We start from the raw sequence: 20,229 nt of genomic DNA on the forward strand, positions 1-20,229 counted from the left end.
CACTCACTGTCACTCTGCACGCACTCTGCACTCACTGTCACTCTGCACGCACTCTGCACTCACTGTCACTCTGCACGCACTCTGCACTCACTGTCACTCTGCACGCACTCTGCACTCACTGTTTCTGCACGCACTCTGCACTCACTGTCACTCTGCACTCACTGTCACTCTGCACTCACTGTCACTCTGCACTCACTGTCACTCTGCACTCACCCTGCACTCACTGTCACTCTGCACGCACCCTGCACTCACTGTCACTCTGCACGCACTCTGCACTCACTGTTTCTGCACGCACTCTGCACTCACTGTCACTCTGCACTCACTGTCACTCTGCACTCACTGTCACTCTGCACTCACTGTCACTCTGCACTCACTGTCACTGCACTCACTCTGCACTCACTGTCACTCTGCACTCACTCTGCATTCACTGTCACTCTGCACGCACTCTGCACTCACCCTGCACTCACTGTCACTCTGCACGCACTCTGCACTCACTGTCACTCTGCACGCACTCTGCACTCACTGTTTCTGAACGCACTCTGCACTCACTGTCACTCTGCACTCACTGTCACTCTGCACTCACTGTCACTCTGCACTCACTGTCACTCTGCACTCACTGTCACTCTGCACGCACTCTGCACTCTGCACACACTCTGCACTCACTGTTTCTGCACGCACTCTGCACTCACTGTCACTCTGCACTCACTGTCACTCTGCACTCACTGTCACTCTGCACTCACTGTCACTCCGCACTCACTGTCACTCCGCACTCACTGTCACTCTGCACTCACTCTGCACTCACTCTGCACTCACTGTTACTCTGCACGCACTCTGCACTCACTGTCACTCTGCACGCACTCTGCACTCACACATGCAACAGTAATGTAAAGCTCTCAATGGACCTTAATCGGAGCGCGTTTCTGATTTAAAAGGCTGGCATGAAATAAATTAAGCGCATGTAAATTAGAAAGGAAAAAAAAACGAAAAAGCTATTAATATTGGGATAGAGTTTACGACATGCAGAAACCACACAGATTAAAGATGCAATCTGGCTGGGGACAAATGCCCACAGGCAAGACAGCAAACTAGAGAGCGCTAGAGTAAGAGTCTTCAAGGAACAAGAGCGGACGCACCGTAATCTCTTGGTGCTCACAGCTGCTTGGAAACTGTAATCAACGAACACGGGGAAATTCTCCGCATCACTGCCTGTAATTCTCTCCCAGCCTTCCACCAGCCCATCCTCTATGCACGTATGCTCATGTTACGCTTAATAAAATATTGACCTTCTATTCAATAAAAAGTGGTGCTATGTCCTTTATACAGCCACTCCATGTAGGCTCTGCGTCCCCACGCTCCAAGAGAAGCAAGGCACAAAATGTGCACTGCATTCAGAAATAATTTTTTTTTAAACATGCCCTAGCTGCGTAGTTGAGGTTCATTTCCGTCATAATGAAAACAAAAAACCCAACATGAAGATAAATCCTTCAGAAAGAATAACCTTAGCAATTGTGTGCAAATGGTGTGTGATAATTAATAGGAAATGTAATATAATATTAGGAGTGTGCGATATTTGCGTAAATTCTTTTGCAAAAAATACATGGAATTCTTCAATAAGTACACGAAATAACAAAAAAACATCGGTCCAGCATTTGGCAGCTGTTTTGCCATGTACATCCTCGCATTCATTCTTGGATACAAGGACATATTTTGCACTAAGAAAAAGTCGCAAAATCACGCGTGCACGAACAGCATCTGCACACGTTCTCTTTGCAAACCTTGTTTCCTGTGTTTATGCCATGGGATATTGACCCGAACAGAAGCTTCTTTACTTGATCTGGTCACGGTGTAATCACGTAATTGCCATGATTTCATCACAAATGTAAAGCAAATGCCAGAAATTAACTGAGATTACACTGTGTAACAGAAATTTCACCAGGACATACATAAAACCACAGAATTAGCGATAGCATCATAAGCGTGTCCTTTCACTGCAATTGCTTAATCCTCTGCATGTACACGGAAATCATTTGTCAAATATCAGGAAATGTAATCAAATAATGGAACAAAACAATTAAATGGAAAGGATAGCAAGGGTTATGAAAACATGTTCTTTGCTCACATAGATTGATTATGCACTCAGCTGTCTGTTGTACGTGCACCACAATATGCTTACAACGTGTGCAGTCTCCGAAGCTGTACGTCGTTACCGAAAGCACAGTGACAGTCCAGTATGCAAATAAACACAGTGCTAGGTGCTTGTGTGCTGACAAAATGGCCGTCTCTTCATCGCGGGCGCACTCTGGAAGTCAGGCAGCCTTTGTTTGGACGTGGGCGGGGCTCGTCAAAGAAACAGGAAGTAACTGCCGAGGAGGACGTCCGAAACATGCAGGCTTCACGCTGAAGTCCCGGGGCGCTTCAGAGAGACCGGGCGAAAGAGCGAGGGCAGACTGCATGGTAACAGAGGCAACACGGGGCTCCCGAGTGGTGAGGAGACCCCTGCGGCGTGCCAAAAGACGGCCCAGGAACCTGCACACCGAGCCGGTAAGTGAGAGCTTGCAGGCGGGGCGGGGCGGGGGGATTGTCTGTGCGTGTACTCTCGTGTGTGGGCGGCGGCGGCTGGGGGGGCGGGGGCGGCGGCGGCTGGGGGGCGGCGGCGGCGGCGGGCGGGGGGGGGGGCCGCCTGGGGAGGTGTAGTGTGTGTCTGTATGTGTGCGCTAGTGTCTGCCTGCGTGTGCATGTGTTGTGAACAGCCTGCTCTGTGTGTGTGTGTGTAGGTGCGGCGGCGGCGGCGAAGGGGGGGGGAGGGAGGAGGTGTGGCTGTGACTGTGATGTGCGCGGCTGTGATGTGCGCATGCGTGAATGTTGACGCGCGTGCACGCAGCTCAATCCACGCTCGTCACAGTTTTGTGTCCCTCATTCCCCGGTGTCAGGCAGCTATAAGTCTCCGACCCTGGACGCATCCTTCGGATGCGAATTCCAGGGCGAGACCTAAAAAGAAGAAACACTTTTGCTGCAAATGTCTTTGTCTGACATTTTTCTACTCCCAAATGCAGCCTCAGGAGGAGAGAAAAAAAAGGTTTTAAAATACAAACAATAAATACATAACTAAATGGAGCAAGACAGAGTAGTCGCAAAGTGGCCAGATTGGTTTTATTTACACTGAAACACATTAGCGCCACCTTACAGATTTTGAATGTGAAGCGCTACTTTTCTTTTCATGTTGTTAGCTTTTCAAGCAAAAACACTCTTCGATTTCTGAATAATGAGTGTAAAAGCTTTAAGTTGTATTCCCTATGAGTGCTTGCTTTTTTTCCAGTATGTTGTTACTTTTTTTCAGGCAGCATATTACTGTAGTCTAGTGCATAATTTGAATTGCTTCCAGGTGTTTATAGCGGGGCACAATTGGGTTGCAGCTAAAGGCAGTGTGAGTTTCTCTCAGTGGGGCAGTATGGTGTTCAGAGGATGTGGCACTCTGTCGATGACAGAAACTGCAAGGCTCTGAGCCAATGGCTTGTGATAGCACTTTTAAGTATATTTGGGACATTCTGCAAATGGCAAAGTTTTCAGATGAATGTATAGTGTTGACCAATAACAACCGAGCGCATGTGTGCATTGTCAATTTAAATAAATGTGACGGGTCCCCGTGGAGGAACATGGCGGCAGGCTGACACCGGCTGCAGGGGAAGCTCTGATCTGGTCGGGAGAATCCTTCGTTTGAGATGAGGCACTACTGCAATTAGAACGGTGACCAGACGTATGAAACTCTCCTCTTTGTTTTTTCAGTCATATTTTGATGTTTCTTTCTGTGTTTTTTTTTCTTCGTTACAACACACAGGGGGTTGAGAGCGGCTGGCGGCAGGACCCTGGAGGAGTAGCGGTTTCCTTCCAATAGGAGTGGCGTATGTTGCAGAGTCAGTGGAGGCGGAGGTGAAGGCAGAAGACGGCGTTAGCGCCAGAAACGGTGAGGCAAAGCGGCAAGAATGTCTGGCAAGGCTTTGGAGGAAAACGAGGTCGGAGCTCGCTAGGATTAGTTTTCATGCACCTTTTGGATTCAACCTCATAGGGTCAGTCAAGGGAGAGGGAGATTGTCTGTTGCAGATCCCAGGAAATGCTAGGAGTGTTACGAATACTGTAAGCTCCATAGGTGATTGTCACGTTCTGGGCTCTCTAATATGGCATTATAAGCTACCTGGGTATGATACTATTGATACCCCTCTACAATCGCTGCAGTGCAGTGAGATGGACTTTGTCACACAACAAGCCCCTAATCCATTGCAACTATCCAGCCCCGGAGTAGAAGTGACATCCTCACCTCCAAAGTCAGAGCCAGAGAGCAACAAGGGAGCGACACATGTGCCTGCACTTGTGGCATCATCTGTCAAGAATAGATACCAGCTCAGGTCCAACTCTGAGCTGCAAAGAACTGGTCTCTTTTCATTGAATGCTTCAGCGGGTCCTGAGATAGTTGCACTCTCTCCTAGGGGGAGAAGAAAGGAGAAGGAGAAAACCTTAAGGTCGGAGGAACCAAAAAAGCGTAGGGTAAAAAAACCCCACCCCTTCATGAAAATCTTATTTTAAAATTATGGAGAATATGGTGGAGCTCAAGGGGGGTAAGTCTCACTCCCTCCCCATTAATCCCATTCTTGCTACACAGACCACAGCTTCGGGTACAGTACCCCCATTCGTAACCCAGGAGAATAGATACACTGCCTTAATAGGCGATGCTGAAGCAGAGGAGCAGGTCCGAATAGAAAAGGAAACCTCTAATTATAATGGTCCACCTCTGATTCCAAATGGCTCGTCCACGTCGGCCGATGCCACTGGCACCACTGGCGACGCCGTATTAGTAAATAACAGTGATGGTATTCCCCAAGAGAAAGCAGTAGCTAGTGGGCTCACACAGTTGGAGTCACTTATACACAGTTTAAGAGGGGATTTATTATCCAAATTTGAAACGTCGGAGGCAAATCAGAAAAGTATCCAAGATAAACTGGAAGATGTGAGTAAACGAACTGAGGCATTGGAAGAAGATGTGGCCTTGCTCTCGGGGGCCTTGCAACGACACGAGAGAGACTTAGTGACTCTTAAAACCCAAAACAAAACACTCCAGATGGATATTGAAAGACTGGAGATACAGTTCAGGAGAAATAACCTGTCATTTGTAAAGATTCCAGAGGGGGCAGAGAATGGAGACGTTAAGACACGGATATGTAAGCTCCTCCGTGAGGGAGTCTTAAAAGATAGACCCGATATAGACCTTGAGACTGAAATCCAGAGAGCTCATAGGGATCCATTTAGATTACACACTGACAGGAAAACTCCTAGGAAAATCTTGGTGAACTTTCTCACATATACAATAAAGGAGCTAATTTTGGGAAGAGCACTATCAGATACCACACTTTGGATTGATTCAGTTAAATATCTAATACGTTCGGATGTGGGAAAGGCTATGGCGCAGAGACAATGGGAGTTGGGGAACAGGATGCCCGATTTGAGAAGTCTGGGTGCACAGGTCCAAATGAAATTTCCAGCATTCTTGATAGTAGTTTGGAAGAATAAAACACATAACTTCATATCACCTCAAGAAGTGGACCCGTTCCTCATCCTAATGAGAGAAAACACTATATAGAATACTGTTTGTCTCCTCTTAATTCCCTTATAAAGCAGTATTACTTAACTTAATAAGAGAAATCTCCCAGTAGAAAAAAAAGAGAAAAAAAGGGGGAGAAGTGGAAAAAAAGGGGTATATACAAAAATGTAAATAATAGGGAACTAGATTAGGAGGAAGGATTATAAATATATAAATATAGGTAGAGGAAAAAAGATAAAGAAAACTCACAAAAATAGGAGAAGGGAGAAATATAAATAAAATTAGTGATCACATTTTAGGTGCCTACCTTTTTTTTTTGTATATAATGGGAAAATCTCGGCCAGATAGAGTGAGCCCCCAACAGGCGACAAGATCGCCAAAGCAGGTATGGGAGGGGTTCCTCATGGGAGGTGGGCAGTTAGGTGGGTGGTAGGGGTTAAAAGGGAAAAAATATTCCTCATATACTTATGAAGATTTATAGACTGGGAGCTGGGTTGTGTTTCGTCCAAAGGATAGGTCAATACTTACAACATGACTAATAAAATTAAGATCATCAGTTGGAACGTTAACGGCTTGAGAGATAGGAGGAAGTTGTCTAGGGTAAACAAATATCTGTACAATTCAGGAGCACACATCTGCCTACTTGAGGAGGCTCACTTAGAGATGAGAGAGTGTAAGTCAGCGTTTGGAAAACGTAGGTGGGTCCAAGATATCATCTGCTCAGACCAAAGTGGAAGCACAAGGGGAGTGGCAATAGTGATCAGGGCAAACGTTGGGATCAGGTTGGGGAAGTTTGAGACAGATCAGACCGGGAGGTGGCTGGTGGCATCACTATCATTGAGCAGTACCCCTTTCATATGTGCAGCCTATTATGGGCCCAATCAAGATGCTCCGGGGGCTCTAATGAAGTTAAAAGCCAGTATGATGGACTTCGTTGGACCCGTCATATTAGGGGGCGATTTTAACTTGATTTTTGATTAAAAAATGGACCGCACTTCCAGGGTCAGACCCGCACCCCCACAAAGATCCCAAAGGGAGCTTAAGAATATCAGGAAGGATTTTAATCTTATAGATGTTTGGAGAGTTAAAAATGACACAAAAAGGGATTATTCTTTCTATAGTAGAAGACATGGACACCACTTCAGAATTGACTTTTTTCTTATAGATCAATCCTTTTTCTCTGCAGTGGAGTCTATTTCTTACATTCCCGCGATATTGTCAGATCACATGGCTGTCGAGCTTATAGTTCATTTTAAGCAGAAGGAACAGCAGAGGAGATAGTTAGACTTCGCGATACAGACTGAGGATTATTTTAGGCATAATAATGGCTCAACCAGCCAGCAGGTGATATGGGAGGCATATAAAGCTTTTATTAGAGGCTCTTTGAGTGCCATGATGATCAGAAGAACTAAACGTAATAAGAGGAAACAGGAAGAGGGTCTCCTGAAGTTAAAATTAAAAGAACAGGAGCTCCAGAGAGCATCAGTAGACCTGCCAAACATTAAATCTCGCCTACAAAAAGAGCTTGATGGCTTGCGGGCAGAGTATCAAGCAAGCCTTGATAAAGTCCTAAAAGAAAGATGGGATGCTAGCAAGCTCCAAAATTTCTCATATGGGCAGAAATGTGGCCGTCTTTTAGCATGGAAATCCCGGGTAGACAAGACCAGAAACCAGATCAACTGCCTATCTCTCTCCAGTACAGGAGATATCACCTATGATGACGAGTTAATAAGGGAGGAGGCCAAATCTTTTATGCAGAATTTATATAAAGCTAACACCTGTCACTCCTTACAAAGGGTGGAAGATTGGTTAGATAAGATACAGCTCCCCAATCTGTAGGAGGATGATAAGATTTATCTTACTTCTGATATCAGAGAATCTGAAGTAAGAATTCAGATCAGGAAAATGGCTAAAGGAAAGGCAGCGGGTCCGGATGGACTTCCGGTGGAGGTATATAGCCTGGTTCTAGAGCAAATAATATCTGTCTTAACAGCACTGTTTAAGAAAATACTTCTGAGGGGGGAGAGGGCCCCAAATTCATGGTCAGAAGCCACTGTTACCCTAATATTAAAGCCAAATAAAGACCCATCAAAAATCAAGTCATATAGACCGATTTCTCTATTAAATTCAGATTACAAGATATTTGCAGGGGTGTTAGCAGTGAGACTGGCCAAAATAATCAAAACCATTGTTTATCATGATCAGAGGGGCTTCATTCCCGAAAGGCAACTTAATGAGTTAACATTCCAAGCCATCGCTGCGATTGAGGTTGCGGTTGACAAAAGCTCCCTCTGACTCTCGTAGCAGTCGATGCCGCTAAGGCTTTCGACCAAGTAGATTGGTCATATTTATGGCATGCCCTGATAAATTTTGGATTCCCAAACAATTTTATAACAGCCATAAGGTCTCTCTACTGCTCCCCATGTGTACAAAATCTTGGTTAATGGATCCCTCACTGATTGGGTAACCATTGCCCGTGGAACCAGGCAGGGTTGCCCGCTATCGCCTTTGTTGTTTAATTTGTACATAGAGCCTTTCATTTGTTTGCTCAGATCGGACCCGGTAATCAAGCCTTTTAAGATTTCTAATTTGGAATTGAAATTTGCGCTATATGCCGACGATTTGCTTATGTTCACTTCAAATCCAGCGGAAGCACTTCCAAGATTAATAGATTCAGCTGAAGCGTTTGGAGAAATCTCAGGATATATCATTAATAAAGACAAAACTGAGATTATGGAGTGGAACCAAAAACTGGCGACTGAGGGATCAAAGACTAGAATGAGATATTTGGGGGTACATCTGGCCCAAAATATTGAGGATATAGCTAAAATAAACTTTGATAGAGTCTAAAAAGATGTCTGTGCCCTCCTTCAGTGGTGGTCATCCCTCCCATTAAATATCTTCGGTAGAGTTAATCTGATCAAAATGATCATTCTCCCAAAAATAACGTTTTTGTTTAATTCCATCCCTTTATCCTTTAATACACCAGCTATTAATAAACTACAAGGGAAACTAGGATCCTTCATCTGGAATTCAAAATCCCAGAGAATTTCTTGGAAAAAGCTCAGGCAAAGTTTAAAAACAGCAGGGCTGGCCTTCCCAGATCTATTTGTTTATTGCCATGCATTCCACTTTAAACATTTTAGATTATTGGCCGAAAAAAACGATCTATCTTCCCTAGGCATACTTTTTAATGCACTACTGCAAGACATACCACAGGGACAAGACTTTTTTCTTTTTAAGTTTGGGGACCCGAAGTTTTTTAAAAAGGTTAGACTAAAGACTCTGGGGGCAGCTCTAAGATACTGGGTATACATTAGAAAAAGGCTAGATATTCCATATTATGCTGCACAAGCCCCGATTTGGGATTCCCCCGGTACACCGACATGTCTTGAAGATCGTTTATCTCGGCCCCTTGGGATGGCTGGGTTAGAGCGCTGGGAAGATCTTCAGCTAGACTCTAAGCTTTTAAGCTGGGAGGTGTTATCTAATCTGACAGGGGGAACACTCAATAGATTTAACCCTTTAAGTGCTGCCGTCGGCCAAAGGTCGTCACGAGCACTACCTCCCCAGTGCTGCGCACGACCGTTGGCTGACGGGCCAGCATTCGTTATCCGAACGTTCAGCACTGGGCGCTGAACGTTCGACGCTCGGAAGGTGTTAAATATTACCAGCTGTCCGGATGGTGGTCAACTAGATCATGGATTTTCAATGAAGCGAATCCGAAGTTTGATCTAATATCTAGGAGTGGAAGGTTGAAAAACCAAATTTCATATTGGTACATAGCTATGTTAGACGCTGAGAACGTCACAGAATTAGAGTTACAAAAACTTTGGGGTGATGTTTTAAACCTGGACGGTGGAAATATTGAGGTTCTGTGGTCTGATTCTTTTACCATCCTGCAGGCAGTGGTCAAACCAGCCCCATTAAAAAGAAACCATCTCTATACTATGCACAGGGCATATATAACACCTAAAAAACTAACTACGTTTTCTAATATAGATTACTATTGTCCAAGATGTAGGTCCCTAGCCGCGGATGATGTTCATATGTTCGCGGACTGCCCAGAGATAAAAAACTATTGGGTCAAGATCCAGGACTTTTTGGAAGATGTTCTTCAATTGTCGTTGGAAATCACCACAAGAACTCTTTTCTCCGGACTGGTCTCTGAGTACAACATAGGGGATCCCTCCACAAGATTTATTTTTTATGTTATTCTCCTTGCGAGACGTGAAATATGTAGAGCATGGAAGGACCCAACCCCCCCCCCCCATCTTTTCAAATTGTCTAAAACATATTATTTTTACGTGCACATCTGACTTGGCATGCGACCCCACAAGTTTGGTTAAAATCTGGGCGGCCCTAGTGACCTGGCAAAACAGGTGATCGGTTTTCCTATGATTTATCCTAGGCCCCTTATCTCCAAAGTAACACAGGGCGCAAACTATGGTGTGAAATGGAGTGGATTGGGATAGCAGTGGCAACTTGGAGGACTGGGCTTCACCACTAGGTTATTGGTCTGAAACATCAAGGCCAGATCAGGATGACCAACTTCTAGGAGGTGGCCAGTTCCCTTCAAGATTCCAATAATGGTATATGAGGAAAACAAAAAAAAACAACAACAACAATTTAAATAAATGTGGAAAAATACTAGCTGTAGCATCATTCTTTGCTTGTGGCAAAAATAAATGTGGATAAATACAGAAAAAATTCCCAAAAAATAAATATGGATAAATACAGACGGAAATGGCAAAAAATAAATACCATAAAATCGGGAGTCCTAAATATAATATATTCAAGTCACCCCTACAACAAGCCTTGCAACACCTAAGACAGGGTGCATTATATTACATAGGAGGGCACATATGCCTAATTCCATTGTCAGTCACTGCAAGTGTTCAGGAAGCCATTTCAAGGACATGTACTGGGAACTTGTCAGTACGGGTTACCCAGCTACATGATGGCTTCACTGAAAGTACTGGTGTTTGGTATCAAGCCCCTTGTCTTAATACATCTGAACTGATGCCAGTGTCTGATTTATTAGGACATGCACCCAGAGGGCACCTTAGAGGTACGCCGTATAGCCGTACTAGTCTCTTAGTGTGTTAGCTGACTGGTATCTTCAAGTCTGCCACCAAAGTCTACCTCTCCACCATGGGTCCACGTCTATGGAACAACCTCCCCCTCTCCCTTAGAGAATGCCAGAGTCACTCAGCTTTCAGGAAACGCCTAAAGACTGTACTATTCTAGGAGGAGTTCTTCGACCTGCTCACCTCACAGCACCGCGCGGAGATACACCTTCGGGTGTGATGCCGGCGCGTAACAAGCCCATAAATAAATAAATAAATAAATAAAGACGGATTTATGGCACCCTGCAAGGGAAAGCCCACGCTCTCAGAGGTTAGGAACAATGTCTGCTCAGCAGCAGGTGTGCTCACCTCCTCCAGCAGGATGGCATGCAATTTAGCACATCAAGGCCAGAGGCTTCGAAGCCTCTGCTTCCCTTAAAATGCAACCCTGGCTTCCCCCCAGACATGGGAGGTGCCACCCCGGATCTGGGGCCCATATGGCACCAGAATAGGCGGGAAATTATTTATTCGGGAGCATGTTGCACCCACAGGCTAGCCAAATCCCTAACGTAGGCTACCTGAAGTGAACAGTCCGAGAAGGGTTTCACCATCTTATTTTGGGTGAAATAGGGACTTCTGGGTCAGGAGTATGCCCACTCCTCACAGGAAGTGGCCATAAAGGAGGTGTAGTGGCCCTAGGGATAGGTAACCCATTGGCTACTACACCTTGTACTCCCCTAAACACACCTACATTGAGTATTTAGGAGTCCTCTTGACACCATTTCCACAGATTCGACTTCCTCAGAACTGCAGGAAAAAGAAGAGACGACACAAAGAGAACCAAGAACCTGCACATGAACTGGCGCCAAACCCTGCCTTCCTGCTTGCTCTTTAATAAGTGCAAAGACCCAAGTCATCCTGCAGCTGTGCATCCTCCCGACACTTGGAGGTCTTCCAGCACTTTGACAACCAGCTATCTTCTCTCTTGGGTTGGAGGAGCCATCCCCCTTCATCCATAGGCACCAACCACATCTGTCAGGTTGAACGTGTTGCTGGCCATTAGGCCCAACAAGTGAGCATCACTTCAGGAGGAGGTCTTTGTGGCTCTGGGAGGGCAGCCCCGTCTCACATCCAAGTTTTGAGATGCTAGACCCTCCAGGAGCTCCCCTGCACTAATACCCAGAGTACCGGAGCACTTCCATAAGCCAAGGCTTGTTTCGCATCCAGCCGAGAGACCACCACCTTGGACTCCTTCCTGCAAGACAAGGGACATCAGGACAGATAAGATTCATGACCAGAGGGGCCCTGTAATTTTGTTTTTCTCCCCTCTGCAGGTATACTGAAAATTGTGAGAGCATCTAACTCAAGTGGCCAGCAAGCTAAGCCCCTCTGCAACCGAGCCCCACAGCCCGGGTCCACGACTTCTGGCTGTGTCCCCTTGGCATAGGGGTCCCCACAACCTGAGCCCTCCTTTGGGTTCGCCAAGACATGTCCCCAAGACCTGCCTTGCAGCCTTTGTTTCAAGTCCCACTAACTTTAAACGGTGTAGCGCTCGAGGCTACCATCCCGACCAGCATTTCTGCACCCAGACATCCCAGGACAGGGAAAACAAAACTGCTGGTGGTACATTGGACCTTGGTCCCCTTGTACCTTAAGTCCCAAAGGGCACCTCTGAACACTGCTTGCAAGTACCTGTTTGCTATCTGTGTTTTTGTCCCAAAGGGTAACATTGTCGTGGATGAGGCTCATGCCTCAAGACTTTACTGAAGTATTTTTCCATTTGCTTCTAAAATTGATATCTCCCCTCGCACTTACGATATTAAAAAGATCTTGGTATCTAATGTCTTAGAGAAATATACTGTATTTTTATAAACTGGTCTCGGATTTCTTAATGAGTGCGTGAACCATTTATTGACTGAGTGTGTACAGCAAATGCTTAACACTTCTCTCTGATAAGCCTAAGCTGCTCAACCACACTACCACAAATAGAGCACTTGGGATTATTAAAGTAAGCCCTGTAAACCAATAAGGGTCATCTGGACTTTTTGCATGGTGTGCCCTTACATTGGCACCACTACATAAAAAGCCAGCTTCCTAGAATGGGTGAAGGATATAACAGAAATAGGGATAGTTGTATAAGAAGATGAATTAGAAAAGAATGGGGGAGTGAGAAGGAGAATGATGAGTAAGTTGGGTCATTGGAAAAGAGCAATGGGTATGCCTTTACTGAGAGGGCGGTAACGAGGTGTGAGTAGAGGTAGAGGAGTATGGAAAGGTGAAGGTGGAAGATGAGTCTGATGAATAGGATGATGAGACAGGGAGGTGATTAGAGAGGAAGGTGGTGGGCACATTCTTGTTGGTGGTGGGAGCAGAGAAGGAGTGTTATGAAGAAAGTGGTAGAACAGAAGTGTGAGAAGAGTGATGGCTTGTGAGGATGAAGGAGACAGGGGAAGCTGGGAGTAGGAGAGGAGGGGCTAGCGGGAAAAATAACGCGAATGGGCGAGATGTGGTAACCTGCCAGTCACAAATTTAAAAGATCTAAATCACAAAAAGAAGCAGGAGTATTAAGTAACCCAGTTAATTATATATAAAGAGTACTAATGTATTAGTTTGCAGGGATCAAAAATATATTTGGGGGATCATTTCACCCACAACTGCTTGTGGCATGCTTCATAATTGACGGTCCCCCACACCTGAGTAGGATGGTGCCACTAAGGTGGACTCAACCATACAAGGAGTTCTTATATATTTAATTTTAGAAATAAATAAATTGCAGAGATAAAACACACTAATAATAAGAAAAGCAGCCATGGGGGTGTCAAATAGCCCCAGAAACCGCCTCCTTGAAACATATCAGAGACCTGAGACTGAACGACTCATTTGTATCACCACATTTGGGATACATTCCAACAGCATACAAGAAATCATTAACAAGCATTGGCAGACACTGACTTCTGGATCACTTGATATTCGGAAATTCATGTTTTTGTTTAGAAAGGGAAAGTCCCTTAAAGACCCGTTAGTCTACACATGACCTAGAAAAGAAAGCACTCAGAATGTAATACCAACTACATGGAATCTCTTACCAGATGCAGGTCAGTTCCCTTTTTGCCAATGTAAACTTTGCAAATAGAAGAAAAGAGTGAAGCAGCACAAGTTACTACTTGTATAACGATATATCTGTAAGAGACATTAGACATTCCTTACCTTAGAATATCCCCAGGTGTCAGACTGGATCCAGAAAGCTTTTCGTCAGCAGTTCCCCTGCCCATCGATAGGCGTCGTCGTCGTATGGCTCTGCGTGCGTCGCTGGCATCGTATTCACCGAGATGACGTCACTGGAGCTACTTAGACGCGCCCACGCGCGCTGACGTCAGTTCTGTACACAACTTTCCGCGACAGGAACGCAGAGCCATGTAAGACACTGGCCACTGGTGCATAGAAACTAGGGCCCGGAAGGATGACCCTAACCCCAGTATTCAGGTTGCAGAACGGGGAGAGGATGGGTTGGGCGGTAAGGAATATATCACTAATTAATGTCTCATACAGATATATCGTTACACAAGTAGTAACTTGTGCATCTGAAAGAGACACATTAGTGATAGATTCCTTACCTTAGAGTAGATACCCCAGCAATACCAACCCCGGAGGTGGGTCTGCAAATAAGATTACACCAGAAAGTCATGGAGAACAGAACGGCCAAAGAAGCCGTCCCTCCGGACCGGACTGTCAAGGCAATAATGCTTTGTAAAGGTGTACAGTGAAGCCCACGTGGCAGCCTACAGATTTCTGGCAAGGGGACACCACGTCCCAATGCTGTAGTGGCTGCTGTTGCCCTGGTAGAATGGGTACGCAGCCCCACCGGAGGTTCCTTTTTAGTCATAGAATAACAGGCCTTGATACACAAGATGACCCATCAGGAGATCGTCCTCTTGTGAACAACTCGGCCTTTCTTGGCGCCTGCGTAGCCAACAAAGAGCTGGTCATCCACCAGGAATGCTTGTGTGCGATTCAGAGAAAAGGAAAGCGCATGTTTTGGGTCCAGGCGGTAGAGCCTCTCTTCCTCTCTGGAAGGATGCGGAGGTGGAAAGAAAGTAGGCAAGGTGACAGTCTGCCTGATGTGGAAGCAGTGACAACCTTAGGCAAGAATGAAGGACAAATGCGAAGCACAACCTTGTCCGGATGAACCAACAGAAAAGGAGGCTTACAAGAAATAGCCTGAAGCTCACTCACTCTCCTGGCAGATGTGATAGCCACCAGGAAGGCAGTTTTCAAAGTCAGAAGATGTAAGGGACAATTGTGAAGCGGCTCAAAGGGAGCGCACATGAGATAGGTCAAAACAAGATTCAAGTGCTACTGAGGCATTATGAAAGGAACAGGAGGGAACATATGCGTAATGCCTTTTAAGAATCTCATACAACAGGGGACTTGAAAAGAGAAGGCTGATCTGGAAGCCTCAGAAAGGCTGAAATGGCCGAAAGGTAGCCCTTGATAGTGCCCAGATCAGAGCCCTGCTGGGCCAGAGAAAGAAGGAACAAAAGGACCTCAGAAAGAGGAACAGAATGGGGATCCACAGTCTTGGCTGTGCACCATGCCACAAGTTTGTTCCACCTGCAGGCGTATACCGATTTAGTGGAGGGACGCCTGGCTGCCAGAATGACATCACAGACTTTGGGAGGCAAGTCAAATAGAATCAACTGTCGTCGCTTAATCTCCACGCATGTAGGTGGAGGCTGGGAACGTTTTGGTGAAGATCTGTCCCCTGCTGCTTCAGCAGAAGATCCTCCCGCAGAGGCAGTCAGATAAGGGGATCTAGGCTCATACTGAGTAGCTCGGCATACCAAACTCTTCGAGCCCAGTCCTAAGCCACAAGGATGACTTGGGCCCAGTCACATCTGATCTTCTTTAGATCTCTGGGCAGAAGTGGTATAGGCGGAAAGGGGTACAACAGACCGCAACTCCACTCACGACGAAAAGCGTCGCAGAGCGAGTGCCGCCTTGGAAATTCCAACGCGCAGAACAGATGACATTGCGCATTCTCTTCGGTGGTGAATAGATCTAACCAAGGCTCTCCCCACTGTTGAAAGAGACCATGCGCCACCTCCAAGTGAAGATGCCATTCGTGATCCATCAGGCACCGGCAGCTGAGTTCGTCCGTGCCAGGTGTTGAACCGTCAAGGAAATGCAGTGACGCTCCAGCCATGTCCAGAGGCGCAGGGCCTCCTGACATAGGGTCCACAACCCCACTCCACCCTGCTTCTTGCAAAACCACATGGCGGTGTTGTTGTCCGTGAACACCTGCACTACCTTCCCCTTGACAGAGGGGAGGAATGCCTTCAGTGCAAGAAGAATTGCTCAAAGCTCTAGAAGGTTGATATGGAGCCGGGACCCCACCGGAGACCAGAGGCCTCTGATCTCCGCCTCTCCCATGTGGCAGCCCCATCCCTGGAGGAACGCATCCGTCACCATTGTGTGCTTCGGCTGGTGAAGGGAGAGGGATCTGCCGCTGACCCAATGCTGATTCGTGAGCCACCACTGCAAATGTTGTGCAGCGCCCTCCGATATCTAGACGTAACCGGAAAGGTTTCCCTGATGCTGCACCCATTGGAACTTCAAGTCCCACTGCAGAGCCCGCATATGACACCTGGCATGGGTGGTCAGCAGGATGCAGGAGGCCATGAGCCCCAGCAGCCTCAAGGTCTTCCTGACCGAAACCCTGGACAAGGGCTGAAAGATAGGAATCATAGCCCAAATGTCCTGAACTCGCTGCTCGGGAGGATAAACCAGAAACTGCGCCGTGCCAGGACTGCTCCGATGAAGAGGAGCTTCTGAGAGGGAATCAGGTGCGACAACGGCACGTTGATGGAAAATCCCAGCAAATGGAGGAGGTCGGCTGTAGTCTGGAGGTGGGAGAAGACAGTCTGAGGCGAGCCCGCCTTTAACAACCAGTCATCGAGATAGGGGAAGACTGAACCCCTGATCTGCGCAGATGAGCTGCGACCACCGCCATCACTTTCGTGAACACCCGAGGAGCGCTGGTAAGGCCAAAGGGGAGCACGGTGAACTGAAAATGCTCCTGGCCCACCATGAATCAAAGGGAACGCTGATGGGCCGGCAGGACGGGAATATGAAAATAAGCATCCTGCAGGTCCAGTGCCACCATCCAGTCTTGTGGGTCGAGAGCAGACAAGACCTGAGCCAGAGTGAGCATTTTGAACTTCTTCTTCCGGAGGAAGCGATTGACGTTCCGAAGGTATAAGATGGGACGTAGACTCTTGTCCTTCTTTGGCACCAAGAAGTAGTGGGAGAAACAACCACGACCTACTTCTGGCGTCGGAACGCGTTCCGGACCCCCCTTGCCAAGAGGGCCACAACTTTTTGCTGGAGAAGTGCCAAATGATCCCCCGACATGCGGTGGAACTGTGGTGGCACAGCTGGTGGAGGGGGTAGACTCGAAGGGGAGGGGGTAACCCCTTCAAACAATCTCCAGATGTATGATCTCTAAATCTCTGATGTAATGGTGGCCAGTGGGTGAGGTGATGATGAATCCTGCCCCCCACTGGCGTCTGAAACACCAGACTAGGAAGGTGTGGAGGCACTGGAAGCGGGGGTGTTGGTGGACTGACCTGCACGCTGGCCCCGTGACCTGCCTCTGCGAGCCCAAATTCCGCAGCTGCGCTGGGACTGTTGCTGCGCAGGCTTATTCTGAAAGGAACATGTTTGCATGTCACTTCCGGAGCTTCAAAAGGAACGAAAGTTGGAAGTGGAAGGAGTACGTGCGGCTGAAAGGCCTAAGGATTTGGCCGTGGCCTGAGAGTCCTTAAACCGCTCCAACGTGGAATCCGCCTTATCATCAAAGAGGCGGGTGCCATCGAAGGGCATGTCCATCAAAGTATTCTGGACATCTGTAGAAAAGCCAGTTGTCCTCCATCAGGCATGACGACGTAACGCCACCATTGTGGAAATCGCCCTACCCAGCGAATCAGCGATATCATGACCCTAACGTATAGTGAACTTGGCCGCATCTCTCCCCTCCATAAGAGCTCAGGAGAGAACTGTCTGAGCCTCCTCCGGACACTGATGTGGCACCTGCTCAACCGCATCCCATCCAGAATGGGAATAGCGGCCCAAGAGACAGGCAGTGTTCACTGACCACAGTCCAGAACTTGCAGAAGAATAAATCTTCTTGCCAAACTGCTCCAATTTCTTGGATTCCTTGTCTGGTGGAGCAGAAGGAAACGCACTCGGAGGCCTGAACCACCAAACTTTCAGGTGTGGGGTGCTGGGTGAGGAAGGCAGGGTCGCCAGGAGCTGGGCGATGACCTCGACCCACACCCTTATCCACAGGAGCCCCTGTGCTGGGCCGGGACCAAGTGCCCAAAAGCACATCAGAAAGTGCCTCATTAAACGGTAACAGCGGTTCTGTAGAAGAAGAAGGTGGCCGAAGCACTTCAGTCAGTAGGTTGGTCCTGACAGCCACTGTAGGGAGCTCGAGGGCAAGAGCCTCTGCAGCCCTACGTAGCACCATGGAAAACGGACCACTCTCCTCCATAGTAGCTGAAGGGGATGGTGAACCAGGCGCAGGGGTGTAATCCGGGCCACCGGCCTCCCCCTCCTCATCCCAGTCGGGGACGGACTCGCACTGTGCTGCGAGAGGGTCTTAAAACCCGACCCAATCCTCCCCTTCCTGCACAAGGGGAGAAGGACGTGGGTGAATAAAAGGGTAAAAGTCCCCCATTGGTGTTGGAATCTGCGCCGGAAGACATACCCCCGGCACCGCGTCGGCGTCTGAAAAGAAGTCAACGCTGGTGTCGGCATCAGCGACGTCGATTTCAGTGGGGGCCCTACGGGGTCTATCGGCATGAACGGGGAGCCCCGGCCAGAGCCATGGAGGCCTCTGGGCATCGACTACGTCGGGGCTGGAGCAGGGGACGTCAAGAAACGCGGAACAGTGGGGCCCGTGGGCCTGAAGGCAATCCAATGGGGCCGCTCGTGCCGAAGATACGTGCCATTGCAGACACGAACTCTTGCAATTCGGCTGGAGTTGCCGATGGACCCGGGAAAGGTGGGTAAGTCAACGGTAACTGCTCATCCACCTGCCCCCTCAGCCGTGTTCCGCGACCGGCGAGGGGATGACGAAGAGCAACAACGCTTCTTTGACTTTTTGGGCTTCGCCTTACCTGACTCAGAATGCGAAGACTTCGAATGGTGGTGCTTGCTCTGCGACCAGGCCCTCGACCTCCCACTGGACCTGGAACGACGTGGGGCCGACTCCCGGGCCTCCAGCCACTTTCTGGACCGCTCCCGCAAAGTTTTCGGGGCCTTGGCTTGGCAGTGGGAACCCGACTCAGTGTCGTGGTGTTGTAGATGATTCTAGGACTCTAGTAAATATTCCCGATTTCATGCCCTTATGTGGTTATATCAAATCATACCCTTATACAGGCATAAGAATCATACTCATATTAAGACATAGCCAATGCAGTCCAAATACGGCAAGGCTACTCCCATAGACTCCTAGAAAGCACAAAGTGTTCTTAAATAAACCAAGCCTCCAGCAGCCCAGGAATTCCCCCTGCTTCTGTATTGATTTGTCCTAGAACTCCCGGAGTCCTGAAAGAACTGCAAGTTCTTAGTGACGTCTTATGTCCAACCTTACATCAAACCCCGCACCTTCCAGGTATAAATATATGAGCATCTGCCTTAAGCAACACACAGTGGTTTGGAGCAGATCAGCTATCTACTTGCCCGACACCCTGCTGGTGCGAGTGCCGAAGGAAGCCGACCCTCCCTGCTGACGCACTGAGAGAGACGCTGTCTTTTCTCCTGCCGAGAAATCCAGCTCCAGTGTTTCCCGGTCACCCTTGCGGGTTGCTGGGAGATCGAGTCCTGAGAAAGAGATACAAGACCTCCTTCATTTTATAACCAAGGTACGGAGCTGATTAGACCCACAGAGAATTCTTGATTCAGATTCTTGGCAAAAACTGTAACTCAGCTACTCCTTCCCTGTACTAGGCTTAGGTTAGGTACACTGGGGTAGGCGTATCTTAGAAACACCAGTTGAGTTTGTTTTAGTCATTATTTTATCGCTGTATGGCTTAGAAACCATATAAATGCTTTTACAGTATTATTTCATAATACTCATTTTACTGTACGCACTTTACTTTATGACAAGTATTGCAATTGTGGCAATTCACTTCTCTTGCATGAGTAAGTAGACTGCTCAATAAATACCCTTTTCATTGAAAACGCCAGTCTCTCTATTTCTCTGCACTCCTGGTGAAACTAAGCATGCACGATTGACTGAGTGAAATAGCTATCTATTGTTTCAGCGACTCTGGAGATATACTCCAAATTCTGGGGTAGCAAAGTTGTCATGTTTATGCGGTTGTCAGAAACGAATCCCTTCTTGTCTAATCAGGAAAGTTAACACCTTCTTGTTTACTCGAGAAAGTTTCTAGTGACCTCTGAGCTAGCTGGCATTTCATAATCAAGTCTATCATATTCAATAGAGACCTAGTCGACCTCAGTCCTACGTCTACACTATCGTTTATGTTATTCCAATGTGCAGAG

The sequence above is a fragment of the Lissotriton vulgaris genome, chromosome 11, assembly GCF_964263255.1.
Source record: "Lissotriton vulgaris chromosome 11, aLisVul1.2, whole genome shotgun sequence".
NCBI classification, from domain to species: Eukaryota; Metazoa; Chordata; class Amphibia; order Caudata; family Salamandridae; genus Lissotriton; species Lissotriton vulgaris.